Source organism: Equus caballus, chromosome 15 (assembly GCF_041296265.1).
Source record: "Equus caballus isolate H_3958 breed thoroughbred chromosome 15, TB-T2T, whole genome shotgun sequence".
Classification (NCBI taxonomy): Eukaryota; Metazoa; Chordata; class Mammalia; order Perissodactyla; family Equidae; genus Equus; species Equus caballus.
In genome coordinates, this window is record NC_091698.1 from 25,059,200 (window position 1) to 25,079,121 (window position 19,922).

At 38.8% G+C, this 19,922-nt stretch overlaps 1 protein-coding gene across 9 annotated transcripts in view; it reads left to right on the top strand.

The window, feature by feature from the left end:
* Positions 1-19,922, top strand: part of AFF3 (ALF transcription elongation factor 3) — a 573,872-nt gene that overhangs the window by 378,791 nt on the left and 175,159 nt on the right. The window lies entirely within an intron of this gene.

Sequence of the window (19,922 nt, forward strand, 5' to 3'; positions counted from 1 at the left end):
AGCAAAACAGAGGGTGGGCTGTATTTGGCCTGTGGGCTGTGGTTGGCTGACTCCTGGTTTAAATTATTGGTGACTTTTGGCATATTTGTAGTATATTATCAGGCAAATCCCCTTCTTTGTTATTTTCCAGAAGTCCTGCTGTTGTACGTTTTTCTCTTCCATATCAATTTGAGAATCATCTTGATGACCTGTTGCTCCTTAAAACAATCCTTTTTTTTTTTTAATTTTTTTTTTCCGGATGTACATCATATTTCAAGTTCTGTATACATTACATCGTGTTCACCACCCAAACACTAATTATAGTGCATCCCCTCACATGTGACCCTAATCACCCCTTTTGCCCTCCCCCCTCCCCCCTTCCCCAATGGTAACCACCAATCCAATCTCCAATGCTATGTGTTTATTTGTCGTTGTTTTCATCTTCTACTTATGAGTGAGATCATATGGTATTTGACTTTCTCCCTCTGACTTATTTCACTCAGCATAATACCCTCAAGATCCATCCATGTTGTCACAAATGGCCGAATTTCATTATTTCTTATGGCTGAGTAGTAGTCCATCGTGTATAAATACCACATCTTCTTTATCCATTCGTCCCTTGATGGGCACCTAGGTTGCTTCCAAGTCTTGGCTATTGTGTATAATGCTGCAATGAACATAGGGGTGCAAGTATCTTTATGCCATTGTGTTTTCAAGTTCTTTGGATAAATACCCAGCAGTGGAATAGCTGGATCATATGATAGATCTATCCTTAATTTTCTGAGGATACTCCAAACTGCTTTCCATAGTGGCTGCACCAGTTTGCACTGCCACCAGCAGTGAACAAGGGTTCCCTTCTCTCCACATCCTCTCCAACATTTGTTGTTTCCTGTCTTGTTAATTATAGCCATTCTGACCAGAGTGAGGTGATACCTCATTGTAGTTTTGATTTGCATTTCCCTGATAGCTAATGATATTGAGCATCTTTTCATATGCCTGTTGGCCATCTGTATATCTTCTTTGGAGAAATCTCTGTTCAGATCTTTTGCCCATTTTCTAATTGGATTGTTGGTTTTTTTGTTGTTGAGCTGTGTGAGTTCTTTGTATATTTTGGATATTAACCCCTTATCTGATATGTGGTTTGCACATATCTTCTCCCAATTGTTAGGTTGTCTTTTTGTTTTGTTGATGGTTTCCTGTGCTGTGCAGAAGGTTTTAGTTTGATGTAGTCCCATTTGTTCATTTTTCTTTTGTTTCCCTTGCCCAGTCAGACATGGGACTTGAAAATATGCTGCTCAGACCAATGTCATAGAGCGTACTTCCTTTGTTTTCTTCTGGAAGTCTCATGGTTTCGGGTCTTACATTCAAGTCTTTAATCCATTTTGAGTTTATTTTTGTGCATGGTGTAAGGGAATGGTCTACTTTCATTCTTTTGCATGTGGCTGTCCAGTTTTCCCAACACCGTTTATTGAAGAGACTCTCCTTTCTCCATCGTATGCTCTTGGCTCCCTTGTCGAATATTAGCTGTCCATAAACATGTGGGTTTACTTCTGGGCTCTCAATTTTGTTCCATTGATCTGTGTGTCTGTTTTTGTGCCAGTACCATGCTGTTTTGGTTACTATGGCTTTGTAGTATAATTTGAAATCAGGGAGTGTGATACCTCCAGCTTTGTTCTTTTTTCTCAGGAATCCTTTGGCTATTCGGGGTCTTTTGTTGTTCCATATAAATTTTAGGATTCTTTGTTCTATTTCTGTAAAAAATGTTGTTGGAACTTTGATAGGGATTGCATTGAATCTATAGATTGCTTTAGGAAGTATGGACATTTTAACAATGTTAATTCTTCCAATCCAAGAGCACGGAATATCTTTCCATTTCTTTGTGTCTTCTTCGATTTCTTTCAACAATGTTTTATAGTTTTCAGTGTACAGGTCTTTCACCTCTTTTGTTAAGTATATTCCTAGGTATTTTATTCTTTTTGTTGCAATTGTAAATGGGATTGTATTCTTAATTTCTCTTTCTGCTACTTTGTTGTTGGTGTATAGAAACACAACCAATTTTTATACATTGATTTTGTATCCCGCAACTTGATTGTAATCCTTTATTATTTCTAAAATTTTTTAGTGGACTCTTTAGGGTTTTCTAGATATAAAATCATGTCGTCTGCAAAGAGTGGTAGTTTCACTACTTCTTTTCCAATGTGGATCCCTTTTATTTCCTTTTCCTGCCTGATTGCTCTGGCTAGGACTTCCAATACTATGTTAAATAAGAGTGGTGACAGTGGGCATCCTTGTCTGGTTCCTGTTCTTAGAGGGATAGCTTTCAGTTTTTCTCCATTGAGAATGATATTTGCTATGGGTTTGTCATATATGGCCTTTAGTATGTTGAGGTATTTTCCTTCTATACCCATTTTATTTAGAGTTTTTATCATAAATGGATGCTGTATCTTGTCAAATGCTTTCTCTGCATCTATTGAGATGATCATGTGATTTTTATTCTTCATTTTGTTAATGTGGTGTATCACGTTGATAGATTTGCAGATGTTGAACCATCTCTGCATCCCCAGAATGAAACCCACTTGATCATGATGTATGATCTTTTTAATGTATTGTTGTATTCGATTTGCTAGTATTTTGTTGAGGATTTGTGCATTGATGTTCATCAGTGATATTGGCCTGTAATTTTCCTTGTCTGGTTTTGGTATCAGGATAATGTTTGCTTCGTAGAAGAAGTTAGGAAGCCTCCCCTCCTCTTCAATTTTTTGGAAGAGTTTGAGAAGGATAGATATTAGGTCTTCTTTGAATGTTTAGTAGAATTCACCAGGGAAGCCATCTGGTCCTGGACTTTTATTTTTTGGGAGGTTTTTAATTGCTGTTTCGATCTCCTTACTGGTGATCGGTCTATTCAAATTTTCTACATCTTCTTGGGCCAGTTTTGGAAGGTTGTATGTTTCTAAGAATTTATCCATTTCCTCTAGATTATCCAATTTGTTGGCGTATAGCTTTTCATAGTATTCTCTTACTATCTTTTGTATTTCTGAGGTGTCCGTTGTAATCTCTCCTCTTTCATTTCTGATTTTATGTATTTGAGCCTTCTCTCTTTTTTTCTTGGTGAGTCTAGCTAAGGGTTTGGCAATTTTGTTTATCTTTTCGAAGAACCAGCTCTTGGTTTCATTAATTTTTTCTATTTTTTTTTTAGTCTCTATTTCGTTTGTTTCTGCTCTGATTTTTATTATTTCCTTCCTTCTGCTGATTTTGGGCTTTGTTTGTTGTTCTTTTTCCAGTACCTTTAGGTGCTCTTTTAGATTGTCTATTTGGGATTTTTCTTCTTTGTTGAGGTAAGCCTGAATTGTTATAAACTTCCCTCGTAGAACTGCTTTTGCTGTATCCCACAGATTTTGACATGTCGTGTTTTCATTTTCATTTGTCTCCAGGAATTTTTTTATTTCTTCTTTGATTTCTTCATTGACCCACTCATTGTTCAGTAGCATTTTGTTCAATCTCCACATTTTTATGGCTTTCCTGGTTTTCTTTCTGTAGTTGATTTCCAGTTTCATACCTTTGTGGTCAGAAATTTCGATCTTCTTAAATTTATTGAGACTTGTTTTGTGGCCTAATATGTGATCAATCCTGGAGAATGTTCCATCGGCATTTGAAAAGAATGTGTATTCCGTGGTTTTTGGATGGAATGTTCTGTATGTATCTACTAAGTCCATCTGGTCTAATGTGTCCTTTAAGGCGAGTGTTTCTTTATTGATCTTCTGTTTGGATAATCTATCTATTGGTGTAAGTGGAGTGTTAAAGTCCCCTCCTATTATTGTGTTACTGTCTATTTCTCCTCTTATGTCTGTTAATAATTGCTTTATATATTTAGGTGCTCCTATGTTGGGTGTGTAGATATTTACAAGTGTTATATTTTCTTGTTGGATTGTTCCCTTTATCATTATGTAGTGCCCGTCTTTGTCTCTTATTACAGTTTTTGATTTAAAGTCTATTTTGTCTGATATAAGTATTGCTACCCCTGCTTTCTTTTCTTTGCCATTTGCATGGAATATCTTTTTCAATCCTTTCACTTTCAGTTTGTGAGTGTCTGTAGGTCTGAAGTGTGTCTCTTGTATGCAGCATATACATGGATCTTGTTTTTTTATCCAGTTGGCCACCCTATGGCATTTGATTGGAGCATTTAATCCATTGACATTTAAAGTAGTTATTGACAAATATGTATTTATTGCCATTTTGTCTCTTTTTCTTTTTTTTGGGTGTTTTAGTAGTTCTTCTCAGTTCCTTTCTTTTTCTCTTGCTCTCTTCCCTTGTTGTTTGATGGCTATCTTTAGTACTATGTTTGATTTCTTTTGTCTTACATTTTTTCCTGCTTGTTATAGGTTTCTGGTTTGTGGTTACCATGAGGATCCTATTTAGTATACTATGCATATAACAGTCTATTGACCTCTTTCTAAAAGCTCTACTTTTTCACTCCCCTCCTCCCACGTTATTTGTTTTTCACATCATATATAGTCTTTTGTTTAGTGTGTGTCTATCCATTACCTTCTTATCATTGAAATAGGTAATTTTAGTACATTTGTCTTTTAACCTTCATATTACCTTCACAGGTAGTTGATCTGCTGCCTTTACTATACTTTTACCTTACAAGTGATTTTATTGCCTGTTTTTTCTTGTTGTTGTTTTGGGTTTTTTTGATAATTTTTTTCTTTTATCTCTATTTGTGCTCATTGCTTTCCCACTTAAATAAGTCCCTTCAGCATTTCTTGTAGAACTGGTTTCTTGGTGATAAACTCCTTTAATTTTTGCTTGTCTGGGAAGCTCTTTATCTCTCCTTCCATTCTGAGTGACAGCCTTGATGGATAGAGTATTCTTGGTTGTAGGTTTTTTCCTTTTAGCACTTCAAATATGTCGTGCCATTCTCTTCTCGCCTGTAGGGTCTTAACTGAGAAGTCCGCTGACAGCCTGATGGGCTTCCCTTTATGTGTCACTTGTGGCCTTTCTTTTGCTGCTTTTAGGATTCTCTCTTTGTCTTTAATTTTAGACATTTTGATTATAATATGTCTTGGTGTGGGCCTCTTTGGGCTTCTCTTGTTTGGAGCTCTCTGTGCTTCCTGAACTTGGATGTCTGTTTCCTTCCTCAGGTGAGGAAAATTTTCCTCTATTATTTTGACAAATTTTCTGCCCCTTTGTCTCTCTCTTCTCCTTCTCGGACCCCCATAATCCGAATGTTAGCACGCTTGATATTGTCCCAGAGTTCCCTTACACTGTTCTCATTCTGTCTAATTCTTTTTTCTCTTTTCTGTTCTGCTTGGGTGGTTTCCTCTAATCTTTCGTCTAGCTCACTGATCCGTTCTTCTGCTTCCTCTACTCTGCTGTTGAGTCCCTCTAGTGAATTTCTCATTTCAAGTATTGTATTCTTCATTTCTTATTGGTTCTTTTTTATATCTTCCAATTCTTTGCTGATGTGCTCACTGTGTTCATCCATTCTTCTCCGCAGATCTGTGAGCATCCTCATTATTAGGTGAGTCGGCTATGTCTCCTGATCTTGGAGAAGTGGCCTTATGTATGAGATGCCTTATGAGGCCCAGCAGTGTGCTTCCCACTCATCCCCAGTCCATAAGAACCAGGAGTGACCCCTTTGTGGGCTACTTGTGTCCTTCTGCTGTGGCAGGGTTGCTCCCACTGCAGGTACCCAGGGAGTCTGATCTTTCCTTCCTTGGCCAGCTGTTTGTAAATCTGGTTTGGAGGGGCCTCAGCACTGTTGGCTACAAAGTCTATTAGCACACTCTTATTGCAAGTGTCCTCTTAATTGGGTTGGTACCCAGTGTAGCTGGTTGCTACGTTCAGGGGCATACAGTTGTGATAGGCCTGAGGCCAACAAGGCTGATGTCAGTTCTCTTAGGAGTGCAGCTGAGTAGGGCTAGCCCTTGGCATGGAGGCACTCAGTTGTTTCAGGCTTTGGAAGGTGGGGCTGATCCTTTTTATGTCTATTTGTGAAACACAAGTCTTCTGCAGCTGATAAGCCTCACCCCCCCTCTGGACCACATACACTGTCAGCACAGTCCTGGTCCTTGCACACTTCTCAACCCCCTGGAGCATACCCCACCGCCACACTGCAGAGGCCCCCACCTCTGCCCCAATGCCCCCCACAGTTCACCTGGTCCTCACACAAGCCCTGCCCCACAGAGGCAGATACCTTTGCCTACCTGTAGAGGATCAAGGCACTCAGTCAATGCAGGCTGAAAAGTAGCCTGAGGGCTTGCTGTTAGGTGGGGCCAGTCCCTAGGGCGGGTTGCCTGCCCTGGCTGAACTGGATTAAATCTGTGCTCTAGTGGGTGTGGCAGACCCCTGGGCTAACAGCCCAAGGGACGCACCTCAATGGCCCCCACTGGTGTCCGTATGAGCACGCCTGGACCAGCTCAGAACAGCGGCCCCCACCAAAGTCTCAGTCTCCGGAGAGGATCCTCCTCTCACCAAGATGCCCCCAGAGCCCACCAGGTGAGTCTTGTTTCACCAAAGGACAGTCAGCCTTCTCTCTGGTGATTTCAGGTTGCTGCAATGAGAGAGTTTGTGCGTGGGCCTTTTAAGACCCGGATCTTTTCGGCTTTCAGCCGATAGCTTTTCTGGGGTGTTCACTGCAGTTAATAGCCAGCAAAGTCAGACAGTAAGACCCCCGTCTCAGTTGGGCTGAGTCCGAAGGATGGTTATAGCAGTGTTGCCCCCGCTCCGGACCTCACTCCTCCAGGGAGGGCTGCGTACCTTAGGTTGGCTCCCGGCCGGCCAGCTGAGAAGCTCCGCTGCTCCCAAAGGTGGCTTTTTTCCTCTCTGGCCAGAGTTACTGCCTCTTCTCCTTTCGTCAGGACTGTCCCTTGTTGTGGGGGTTCTTTTTATCCAGTTTTCAGTTTTCAATCCAGGGTGATTCTTCCTAAAATTGTTGTAACCTGGTTGTGTTCATGGGAGGAGGCGAGCTCAACGTCTGCTCACAGCGCCATCTTGATGAGAACTCCAAAACAATCCTCTTAGAATTTTATTTTGAGTTTAATTGAGTTTGGAACGTAATTTAAGTGAATATATGCATCTGACAACATTGTCTTCCTGTCCAGGACTCTGGAATATCTCTTCACTACTTTTTATGTCTTCTCTTGTGTCCTTTAGTAAACATAATTTTTGCGTGTCTTTCACATTGCTTCCTTGGTTTATTCTTAGATATTTAACAATGTTTGCTTATTTTTCTACTTGAATGAGCTTTTTTAAGTTTTTGTGTTTTCTAATTAGTCGTTGATGGTGCGAAGGAACGTTACTGGGGTTTTATGTATCTACTTACTGAACTCCTTTGGGTCTGGTGGATTTCTTTTGGTGGACTTATATTTTTCAAGTGAGGGAAAACAGAATGAATAGCAGTAAAATATATAATGTGTTAAATGATAATCTATGCTGAAGAAGAATAAGTCAGGAAAGGAGGATAATGAGTTCTGATGGTGAATGGGAAAGGATGAATGTTCAACAGAGAGCTTGAGAAAGACCTTCCTGAGGAGGTGACATTGAGCAACTCCCTGAAGGAGATGAGGGAGCAAGTCATGCAGACACGTGGAGGAAGAGAATTCTAAGTAGATGAATGGGAAAGTGAAAGCTCCCCGAGGCAGGAGCATGCCCAGGTGCTGCAGGAACAGCAAGGCCAGTGCGGCCAAGGTAGAGTGAACGGGCAAGGAACGGCAAATGACACAAAGAGGAAAACACAGAGTCACATTATGCAGGGAGCTGTAGGGCCATTGGAAGGACTTGGAGTTTTACTCTGAGGCCTTGCTCTGAGTGAATTGAGAAGCCGTTAAAGAATTTTGCAAATAACAAGTTTGTTCCATTTTGTTATTCTTATTGTGTCAACTAGAACCTATACAGACATTAATGAGGATGATTCCAAAGTGTTATCACTGAGTATAATTGCTTGTCCTCTGTCCAGCTAAGGTAGCTTCCTTTTATGCCTAGCTTTCTGAACATTTCAAAGGTTTGAATTTTCTTTTCATTTTAAAAAATTAAAGCATAATTTACAAAGAGTAAAATTTACCCTTTTTAGTTTACTGCAAGTTTTGACAAACACAAAAGCTCCTGAGACCACCAGAGTCAAGATATAAAGGCATTCCATCACCACCCAGAATTCCCCCCAACCCTTTGTGGTCAACCCCCCTGACGCCCACAGTCCCTGGGAATCACTGATCTGTTTTCCAGAGTAGCATATAAGTGGAATAGGTTTGAATTTAGTTAAATAGTTTATTCAGCATTTATTGAGATGTTCATGGGTTTTTAAACCCTGTTAATGCATAAAATTACATTAGTGGAGTATCTTTTTAATCATCTATACATGCCTATGATTAATTTCCTTAATTATGATATATTGCTCATTTAATACACTTTTGGACTTAATATGCCAGTATTTAGTTTAGAATTTCTACCATTATGTTCATAAGTGAAGTTGAACTAGTTATCTTTTTGTGTATGCTTGTTTAATTTCCATATCAGGAATATAATAGCCTCTTATAATGAATTCATTATGCTTTCTACCTTTCACTGTGTTCTAGGACAGTTTATGTAACATGCCCATTTCCCCTTCCTTAACGGGAAGATGTAATTCATCCATAAAACTTCTGTACGTGGAGTTTTCTTTTAAGAGTAAATCTTTTACTATATTTTCCTTTTCTTCTATGCTGTTGGCTTATTCAGATTTTCTACCTCTTCTTAATTCAATTTTGGTTATTACTGTTTTCTTTGAAAACCTTCCACTTAGCTATATTTTCAAATATAATGATATTAAATTATATATAATAAAGTCTTATTTTTTAATCCCTTCCTTTCTCGTACTTAATGTTGTTTTATTGTATCTTCTCCTTTGTTCTTTGATTATATGTGCTAAAAATCTTGTTGGTCTTAAAAAAAACCTTGATATGATTGATCAAATCCACTGTTCTTTTGGCTTTTCTTATTATTAATTTTTACTTTTCTCTTTGTTATTTTTTCCTTTCCTTTTATTTCTATTTTGTCATTTTTTAGTTGTTCGTCTAGAAGAATAGTTCATTTATTTTCAGTTTTCCTTTTTTCCAAATCGATATGTTAAAGGCATCTCGTTAGTGGACTCTAAACCAGAACCCATTGGAACTTCCCAGGCTTCCAGCCTTTTGCATACAGGGGAGAGCTGAGGTGTAAAATGGTACTGAGCTGCCAAAAGATAATCTGGCACATTGGGTTTTTACGTTTTACCCAATCTAAGAGTCTCTATCATTTGGGGAATTTAACTGATTTTCCTTGGTTGGGGTTACAGTTATATTTGCGCTTGTTCCTGCCGTTTGATGTTATGTTTTTTGTTAGCCATGATGTTCCTTTTGTCACTTTCCATCCTTATGTTGGGTTAATTCATCTTTCTTTCTTCCTTTTTAAACCCTTTAGAGTTTTCAAACCTATACATAACATTCTGCTTTGTCTTTCATCCTTCCACTTCTTTGTCCATTTGTTCGCTCCTTAGGTGATCTCATCTAGGCCTGTTGCTTTATTCTTTTATTTTGTTTATTTATTTATTTATTGTGAGGAAGATTGGCCCTGAGCTAACATCTGTTGCCAATCCTCCTCTTTTTTTTTTTTCCTTCCCCAAAGCCTCAGTAGGTAGTTGTGTATTCTAGTTGCAAGTCATTCTAGTTTCTCCGTGTGGGATGCCACCACAGCATGGCTTGATGAGCGGTGCATAGGTCCACACCTGGAATCCAAACTGGTGAACACTGGGCAGCTGAAGCAAAACGTGTGAACTTACCCACTCAGCCACAGGGCCAGCGCTGTTGCTTAAATACTCTGCATGCTGAGCCGATGACTCCTAAATTTGTATCTATAGCACCTTTTCCTTCCCCTCAACTCCATACTTGTATTTCTCCTTACTTATTCAATATCTCCACTTGGATATCTAGCCAACATCTCCAACTTGACATATCAAATCCATCACAAACCTTCTATCCCAGTATTTCTCAGTAAGTGGCTCCTCATTTTTGCAGTTGGCTCAGACCAAAATCTGTAGAGCCATCTGTATTAGTTTTCTAGGGCACCTGTAACAATGTTCACAAACCTGGTGGCTAAAATAAGAGAAATTTGTTCTCACAGTTCTGGTGGCTAGAAGTCTGAAATCAAGATGTCAACAGGTCCATGCTCCCTCTGAAGGCTCTAGGAAAGAATCCTTCCTTGCCTCTTCCTAGCTTCTAATCACTGTCAGCAGTCCATCACATTCTGTGGCTTGTAGCTGCATCACTCCACTTTCTGCCTCTACATTCACATGGCCGTCTTCTCTCTGTGTGTCTCTATGTCTAAATCTTCCTCCTCTTAAAAGGACAGCAGTCATTGGATTTGGGGCCCACCCTAATCTACTATGGCCTCATCTTAACTTGGTTTTACCTGCAGAGACCGTATATTCGTATAAGGTCAAATTCACAGATTCTGAGTGGACATGAGCTTTTGGGGGACACTATTCAACCCAGCACCCATCCTTGACTCTTCTCTTTCTCTCACACCACACATACAACCCATCATTAAATTATATGTACCCTACTTTCAGAATATATCCTGAATCTGAATGCTGTCCCCCCACTATCTCAGCTTTGTTCAAAATCACCATCACCTCTGGCATTAATTATTGCAGTAGCTTCTAACTGGTCTCTGTGTTTCTCCACCTGCTCCACCTCCCACTCTATTCCACGCCATCGTCACATCAAGCTTGGACTGATAGAGTTCTCCACCCCTCACCTTGGCCTTGAACACACAGTCTGTTCTTCACACAATTGCCTCAAGAATACTTTTAAAACACAGATCACATCTTGTCACTCTTGTATTCAAAACTGACCAATGGCTTCCTGCCACACCAAATACAATGCAAAATCCTTACAATTTTTGCACATAACCTGATCAAAATAATGGTTTAACCCAAAGTACAATCAAATAAGAATTTTTGTTATATGAACATATTCCATGGTATAAGTATAGTTTCTGATATAATTGAGCTAACATACCAAGGCATATTTTGTTGTCACTTTTCCAAAAGGATTGTACAAATTTGTTTTGTTGAATGTAAATAGTCAAGTTTAAGCAATAACTTAGCTCCTGAAGTGAAACTGAGACCTCAAATCATTAGTACAAAAAATTCATTTTTCAAGGCAGAAAGAAAGTTAACAGGTATCTTGTTTTCCACCCACAATGAAACATCATTAGCTATCATATAGGGCACAAAATTTCAAATTTAAGTGAAAAAATGTGTCTTATTTAGGACTACTATAGGATTTGTATGGCACTGTTTCACCACTAGATGTTTTTTGTCTTGCCCAAGAAAGAAAGAATAAGTGATTTTACAAAGTGTAGGAACATTGCACGATTTTTATAATGCTTTTCTTTCAAAAAGCTCACAATAAGTACTATTAATTTGTGTTGTACAAATGAAATAAGACTGGCTTAGTGTCCTGTTTCTGCTGTGACAAATTACCACAAGCTTAGTGACTTAACACAAATGTATTATCCTGCAACTCTGGATTCAGCCTCACTGAGCTAGAATCAAGGCGCTGGCAGGGCTGCACTCCTTCTGATGCTCTAGCGGAGACGCCCTTTTCTTGCCTTTCTCAGCTCCTTCAGGCTTCCCTTCTTACTTGTGCCATGGACCTCATCACTCTGACCTCTGACTCCTTTGTCAACTCTCCTTCTCTGACTCTCCTGCCTCCTTTCTCATATAAGGACCTTTGTGGTTATATTTGGCCCACCTGGATAATTCAGGATCATTTTCCATCTCAAAATTGTTAACTTAATCGCCTCTACAAAGTCCCTTTTGCCATGAGAGGTACCATCTTCACAGGGTCTGGGAATTAGGATACAGAATCTTGGAGGGAGCCCTTATGCCTCCTGCTACAAAGACTGTCATTAATTTCCCCACATAGTACACGTCTCTTGGCCTGTATCTCAACTAGTCTTCTGACAGCTGGAGGCTTGCTGCTCAGTAACTAGCTTATTAATGTTTGAGATTATTGCTATTCCTAGCGTGTAGGAGCTAGAATTGTTTATGGAATTTCAGGGGACAAAATCTCCAAACTGACTAATAAACAATGAAATTAAGTTCCTTTTAAGATTAAAGGGACAATTTGACTTCACAAGAAAATCAATTCCTTCTGAGTTACCAGTATCACTAAATTAATTAGCTAAATACTACCGAGAATGTCCCCAATTCATCTGGGTATTGAAGGACATAATATATAGTAAAGTCCATTGATACTGAATCTGGATTTTTTTTTCTATTCTCTGAAGACTTAATTTGGAGTTACAGTTCCCTAGACAAACACTACCAGACATGTCCGCCTCGTTCTTCAAATCTCAAAAGTAATTGTCTTTGGTAAAGAAAAGAAGGCATGCCATTATCAGTATTTCAACCAAGAAAAAAAAAATCACCTTTGCCCTTTTCCCTTCGTTTCTATGGCAGTCTCATAAGTTTTGAAATGCAAATAAGGGACTCAAAATTGTAGGACTTTTTCCGTCCTCAGAAGGCGTATGTGCAAACCTAGTGGCATTTCACAAACATTTCGTGTGGCAGTGGATGCCGAATCTAGTGGGATCAGACTTGGTCTGGAACTGTTCTTGCTGTTGAGTTTTTAAAGCACTGTACAGAGGAATTCTAGCATCGTAACAGAAATGAGAATCCTACTGCCTTTCTCCTTATGCACTAGAAGGAGCCTGAGAGCCAGCAAGTGGGAAGGAAAGTGCTTTGCAGTTGGAAAGTTCATTTTCCATCTCCATTTTTGGATTCCTAGCATGCTTCCAAAAACTACCGCAAAATGTTTGGACTGAAACTCCATGTTTAGCATTACCTCAAAATAAACATTAAATTAATTGTAAATTAGATTATTTCAGCCTTTTTGAGCTTTATAGAAAAGAATGAGACGAAAGTGATTGGTAGGGGTGAAGGGAGACCAAACCAAACCAGGTGGTTCTTTTTCTTATAGTAATTAGCTTTATTTGGGGAGTCTTGAAATAAGAGAAGATATATTTCCATTTCTTGCCTGTTATAATTCCAATGATGGATTCATAGACATGCGAGGAGAGGTGTGAGTGGAGCGCTCTCAAATGGTTCCCAAAAGCCATTCTTAAGTAATGCCCCCATGGTATTAGCTTTGTCCTCCATTAGCAACACGGCTTAAGAACCACTGCCTTGTATTGATCTAATGTGCGTATTTTTTTCACATTTTAAGTTCCCTAAGATCAGGAATTCTCTTATAGTTGATGACATTTTTCAATTAATTGGCAGCTGTCTTCTTTTATCGTAGTACACGAGAGAATGCAGCCTCATACAACTTTGATGGCATGTTACATTTGATGAAATATAATATTATCATCTTCTTTGAAGGCTTTCTCAGATACCAGTGTGCTTGGTTACTTCTGTCTTCAGCAAAAAGATTTGTACAAACTTTACTTCCTAGCTAAATACCACATTTAAAGGAGTTTTAGGATGCCCATGTACCAAACTATAGTTTAGATGTTGAAAATCCTGGATTTAAAGTTGGAGAAGAATAAATTCCCGCCTGTAGATATTCTTCTGAGTAACCAGAAGTGATTCTTACCTTTGTGCACGTGGCCGTCAGAATGACACGCACTTGCTGAATGATACTAGCAAACCAAAAGCAGCAGATTAACCTTAGAAATGTCCTGTTGTGCCATTACAAGCAACTTTTTTTTTTAGACTTTCTTGTTTTTCTGAATTTTCTTTAATGAATAGATATTCCTTTTGTTTGTTTGTTTAAATAGTAAATGCTACTTAATAAGAGGAGCTGTCCTTGGGCCAAAGCAATAATACTAGCAGCATTCTCTTTATGCTATTTATTTTCAAATTGTATGCTTTAAATATGTGCAGTTTATGTTATATCATTTTTACTTCAATAAAGCTATTTTTTTTAAAAGAGTCATAGTTGAAAAGAGAATTCCTATAATGGAACTATGACACAGTACAGTGAAAACAAAGAAAACAAGTAAGTCTTTCTGAGACTCAGGAAGATTTCAAAGAGCAGGTAACCCTAAGCTTCTTTGTGTGGAGCCTGGAGAAAATGAAGTTTGCCAGGCAGAAAACAGAAAATGGCAGGACACACGTTCAAGGACAGGGAGTAAGGAAACGATATGAAGGCTTGAAGCTCTCTTGCATAAGCGGGCGTGACATCCCTTTCAGCCCTGGGTTATGACAATCTGTACTCACATCTTCTCCACCACTAACTCGCTGGACTCCCGGGCCCTGTAGGCGGGGATTTTTTACTCACTTCTGTAACCCATAAGGAGCCTAACAGAGAACTGTGCAGGCCTCGTAGAGCTCCCAGAGGAGGCTAAAATGAAAATGCGCAGATGGGGTTAGCGACTCCCCAGGCATCTACTTACAGAAAACATTCGCAAGGGAAGACAAGGCCTTGGAGACAGAAACTGAAGGTGTGTGGGTGTGTGGGTGGGGCAGCAGGAGACACAAAAATAGGAAGGACTTTAATACCTGGGCTCTTTGGAGCAAGGAGCTTTTGTCTCCCTCCCCTCTGAACCCAGCCTGGCTTTGGCTCAAGGAAGGATGGAGGATCCGGACACACTGTGGAGGCCCCCAGGGTTTTGCGGCTGGCTGGGCAGGGCAGTACTCCTTCACAAAGCGGCAGCCACAGGCCCTGTCATTGGCCAACAGAGACCTAATCAGAGTGAGGATGGCACCCTCTGGATCTAAACTTGAGAGGAGCCTCATAAACTAACTGATGCCCTCCACCAGCCGACTAGCAACATGCTGGCCAAATGTCAGTAAGCATGATAATGGGACATCATTGTTGCCTGCAAAGTGGCACGGTCGACAAACACTGGGGTCAGAGTCAATATCTTTGAGCTAACATTTGTTGGTTCATGTACCACCCAGAAGGCATCAGCTAGAAACATGAGATTACGTATTAGGAACAAAGTCTTTATTTTATTTTTGCCTCTCCTACAGCAGACTTCTATGGTGATTTTTTTAAAATCAATTACTTTAACCATTTCCTGCCTCTCTTCACTCCTCGCACAAAATAGAAATAATTGTCATTATACAGATGTTTAGCTAAAATGTAAAGTTTGCTATCTATAAAATACATGATCTTGCAGTATGTAATTATTATTCAGGTTACCTATAAGCTCATTTTTGGTTCTCTGTTCAAGAGTCTATGGTCAATAGTCATCATAAGGGTTTTAGGATGTCTAAACTACATCAAGAAATCAAATGTTCTGGGGCTAGCCCCGTGGCCTAGTGGTTAAGTTTGGCATGCTCTGCTTCAACACCCCAGAGTCAGTTCCCAGACACGAACCTACACCACTGGTCAGCAGCCATTCTGTGGCAGCCGCTCACATACAAACTAGAGGAAGATTGGCCACAGATGTTAGCTCAGGGCAAATCTTCCTCAAGCAAAAAGAGGAAGATTGGCAATGGATATTAGCTCAGGGGGAATCTTCCTCAGCAAAAAAAAAAAAAAAAAGAAAGAAAAGAAAGAAATCAAACATTCTCTTTCCTAATATCAGAAACAATCTTACAAAATTCCTACTGTTTTGGTTTTTTAGAGAATGACCTTAATGCTGAAAACTATTTCAATTACCATTCTTGTCCATTTGATGATGAGATGATGTGTGAATCTCCATCTCTCTAGTACAGGACACCTCCAAAAGGCCAAAGTCTACAGACAGTGGAGTCAACCAAATGGGGCTCAAATCAAAGCTAACTCTAATTTAGTTCAGAAATAAATTCTCAATTAATTAGAAAGGATGGGAAACCTACCAATTCATGTGGGGGATTTAACCGTGGCTGTCTTCTTAACAACAACAACTATCCAAAATTGGCCAGTCATTTTTTATTTATTTATTTATTTTTATTGACGTATACCTGACGTATAACATTATATTAGTTTCAGATGTACAGCATAATGATTTGATATTTGTATATATTGCACAACATTTTTTTTTATTGAGTTATTGATAGGTTACAATCTTGTGAAATTTCAATTGTACATTAATGTTTGTCAGTCATGTGTAGGTGCACCACTTCACCCTTTGTGCCCACCCCCCACCCCACCTTTCCCCTGGTATCCACTAAACTGTTCTTGGTCCATAGTTTTAAATTCCTCATATGAGTGGAGTCATACACAGATTATCTTTCTCTTGCTGGCTTATTTAACGTAACATAATTCTCTCAAGGTCCATCCATGTTATTGCAAATGGAATGATTTTGTTCTGTTTTGCAGCTGAGTAGTATTCCATTGTATATATGTACCACATCTTCTTTATCCATTCGTCTGTTGATGGGCACTTAGGTTGCTTCCACGTCTTGGCTATTGTAAACAGTGCTGCAATAAACATTGGGGTGCACAGGACTTTTGGGATTGCTGACTTCAGGCTCTTTGGATAAATACCCAGTAGTGGGATGGCTGGATCGTATGGTAGTTCTATTTTTAGTTTTTTGAGGAATCTCCATACTGTTTTCCATAGTGGCTGCACCAGTTTGCATTCCCACCAGCAGTGTATGAGGGTTCCTTTTTCTCCGCAACCTCTCCAACATTTGTTGCTATTAGTTTTAGATATTTTTGTCATTCTAACGGGTGTAAGGTGATATCTTAGTGTAGTTTTGATTTGCATTTCCCTGATGATCAGTGATGATGAGCATCTTTTCATGTGCCTATTGGCCATCAGTATATCTTCTTTGGAGAAATGTCTGTTCCTGTCTCCAGCCCATTTTTTGATTGGGTTGTTTGATGTTTTGTGATTGAGTTGCGAGAGTTCTTTGTATATTAAGGATATTAAGCCTTTGTCAGATATATGACTTGCAAATATTTTTTCCCAGTTAGTGGGTTGTTTTTTTGTTTCAATCCTGTTTTCATTTGCCTTGAAAAAGCTCTTTAATCTGATGAAGTCCCATTTATTTATTCTTTCTATTGTTTCCCTTCTCTGAGAAGGCATGGTGTCCGAAAAGATCCTTTTAATACTGATGTCAAAGAGTGTACTGCCTACGTTTTCTTCCAGAAGCCTTATGGTTTCAGGTCTCACCTTTAGGTCTTTAATCCATTTTGAGTTTATTTTGGTGAATGGTGAAAAAGAATGGTCAATTTTCATTCTTTTACATGTGGCTTTCCAGTTTTCCCAGCACCATTTGTTGAAAAGACTTTCTTTTCTCCATTGTATGCCCTCATCTCCTTTGTCAAAGATAAGCTGTCCATAGATGTGTGGTTTTATTTCTGGGCTTTCAATTTTGTTCCATTGATCTGTGCACCTGTTTTTGTACCAGTACCATGCTGTTTTGATTACTGTAGCTTTGTAGTATGTTTTGAAGTCAGGGATTGTGATGCCTCCCGTTTTGTTCTTTTTTCTCAGGATTGCTTTAGCAATTCGGGGTCTTTTGTTGCCCCATATGAATTTTAGGATTCTTTGTTCTAATTCTGTAAAGAATGTCATTGGGATTCTGATTGGGATGGCGTTGAATCTGTAGATTGCTTTAGGTAGAATGGACATTTTAACTATGTTTATTCTTCCAATCCATGTACATGGAAGCACAACATTGTTCTTGAGGATTATATTTTAGCCCATCATTTCAGCAACAATATTTCATCTTAATACAACTACTTCCCAAAACTGAATCTCAGGTTGAGAGTTGATCTTGTTCTTTTCCTTCAGATGAATAGCTCATTATTACCAATGTTGACATTCTGGGCATCTGTGTCTGACTCAATCTGCTTAGTAGAGTGGGAATCCCTTCCCTTCCCACCAACCCTTACCAACTGGTCTGGTTTGTTTCACACTGTCCCAGTGGAATTCCTTTTTAAAACATCTGTTATTACATGGATTTGAATATGCAACATGTCATATTAAATGACACCCCCTGCCCCATAACAACTATATTCATGGAAGAAAATTCTGGTAAAAATGTTGGGCATTAATAGAAGTTAGTTCCATTTCACTAGATTTTTGTTCCACACACTAAAATTATAAAGGAGTTTCACTGGATTTTATGTGCTGCTACTTATTTTTTTACATTCCTTCCATCTCAATTAATTCATTCTTTTATAACTCTCCCTCATATTTCATATTAAATTGGAATTTTGCAAGGAAAGAGATGTTAATTCTCAAAACAAAATTTAGCATTTCACTTTAATGCAAATAAAATCAGGTTCGATTACTATTTACCTGAGCAGTAACTAAACTCAGAATACTGTGTAGCACTGGCTTTCTGCCAGGTTAGATAAGTGGAAATCTGTAATCTTTCCATCCACCAGTGTGAGATGAACAATAGTTGTTCAAAGGGTGTCCCTGGTGGGATGGTTGCCAGCCTATGTGCAGAAAGGTGGTGAGAATAAAGGTACATTCAAAAGTAAGTAGATTAGGTTAGAAGCCAGTAATGCAATAGATGCTAATATAAGAACTAAATAATCCTCGTAGAATAAAACATAGAGGTAAATCTTCATGACCTTGGATTTGGCAATAGATTCTCAGATATGATGCCAAAAGCCTGAGCAACAAAAGAAAAATTAGATAAATTTGACTTCATCAAAATTAAAAACTTTTGTGCATTAAAGAACATCATCAATAAAATGAAAAGAAAGAATGGGGGGAAATATTTGCAAATCATATATCTGATAAGGATCTGTTATCCAGAATATATAAAGAACTCCTTCAACTTGACAACAAAAAGTCAAACAACCCAATTAAAAAATGGGCAAAGGACTTGAATAGATATTTCTCCAGAGGAGATATACAAATGGCCAACAAACACATGAAAACATGCTCAATATCATTAGTCACTGGGGAAATACAAATCAAAACCACAATGAGAAACCACTTCACATCCACTAGGGCTGCCATAATAAAATTTTTAAAAAATAAAAAACAGAAAATAGCAAGTATTGGATAGAATGAAGAGAAATTGGAATCCTCGTACGTTGCTAGTAGGAATGCAAAATGGTTCAGCCACAGTGGTAGACGATTTGGCAGCTCCTCAAAAAGTTTAACGTAGAATTCCTACATGACCCCACAATTCCACTCCTACCTTTATACCCAAAAGGATTGAAAACAGGGACTCAAACAAGTACATGTTCATGTATGCTCATAGCAGCACTATTCACAGTAGCCAAAAGGTAGAAATAGCCTAAATGTCCATTAACAGATGAATGATAAATTATTGCATGTACAGTCATGCGTAGCTTAATGACGGGATACGTTCTGAGAAATGCATCATTAGGTGATTTTGTCAGTGTGCAAACATCATAGAGTGTCCTTACACAAACCTAGATGGTGTAGCCTACTACACACCTAAGCTGTATGGTACTAATCTTATGAGACCAACATCATATATGCAGTCAATCATTGACTGAAACATCATTATGCAGTGCATGAGTGAACAGGCAACGGAATATTATTTGACCATAAAAAAAGAATGAAGTACTGACACATGCTACAACATGGATAGACCTCAAAAACATTATGTTGAGTGAAAGAAGCCAGACACAAAAGGTTATATATTATATGGTACTACTTATATGAAATATCCAGAATAGCTAAATTCATAGAGACAGGATGCAGATTGATGGTAGCCAGGGACAGAGGAGAGGGGGAATGGGGAGACACTGCTTAATGGGTAAGGAGTTTTACTTTGGAATGAGGGAAATATTTTGCAACTAGATAGAGGTGGTTGTACAACATTGCCAGTGTACTAAGAGTGTCCCTGAATTGTTTACTGTAAAGTGGTGAATTTTATGTTATGTGAATTTCACCTCAGTAAACAAAACAAAAAGTCCATAATACAAGTGAGGAATGACTGTGAACTATATTACCAGACTGCTTAACAATCACATTTGTGTAAATGTTTCTTATCACAGTATGTGGTTGAGATTATGATCAGTGATTAGGTTCTGAATGACCAATAA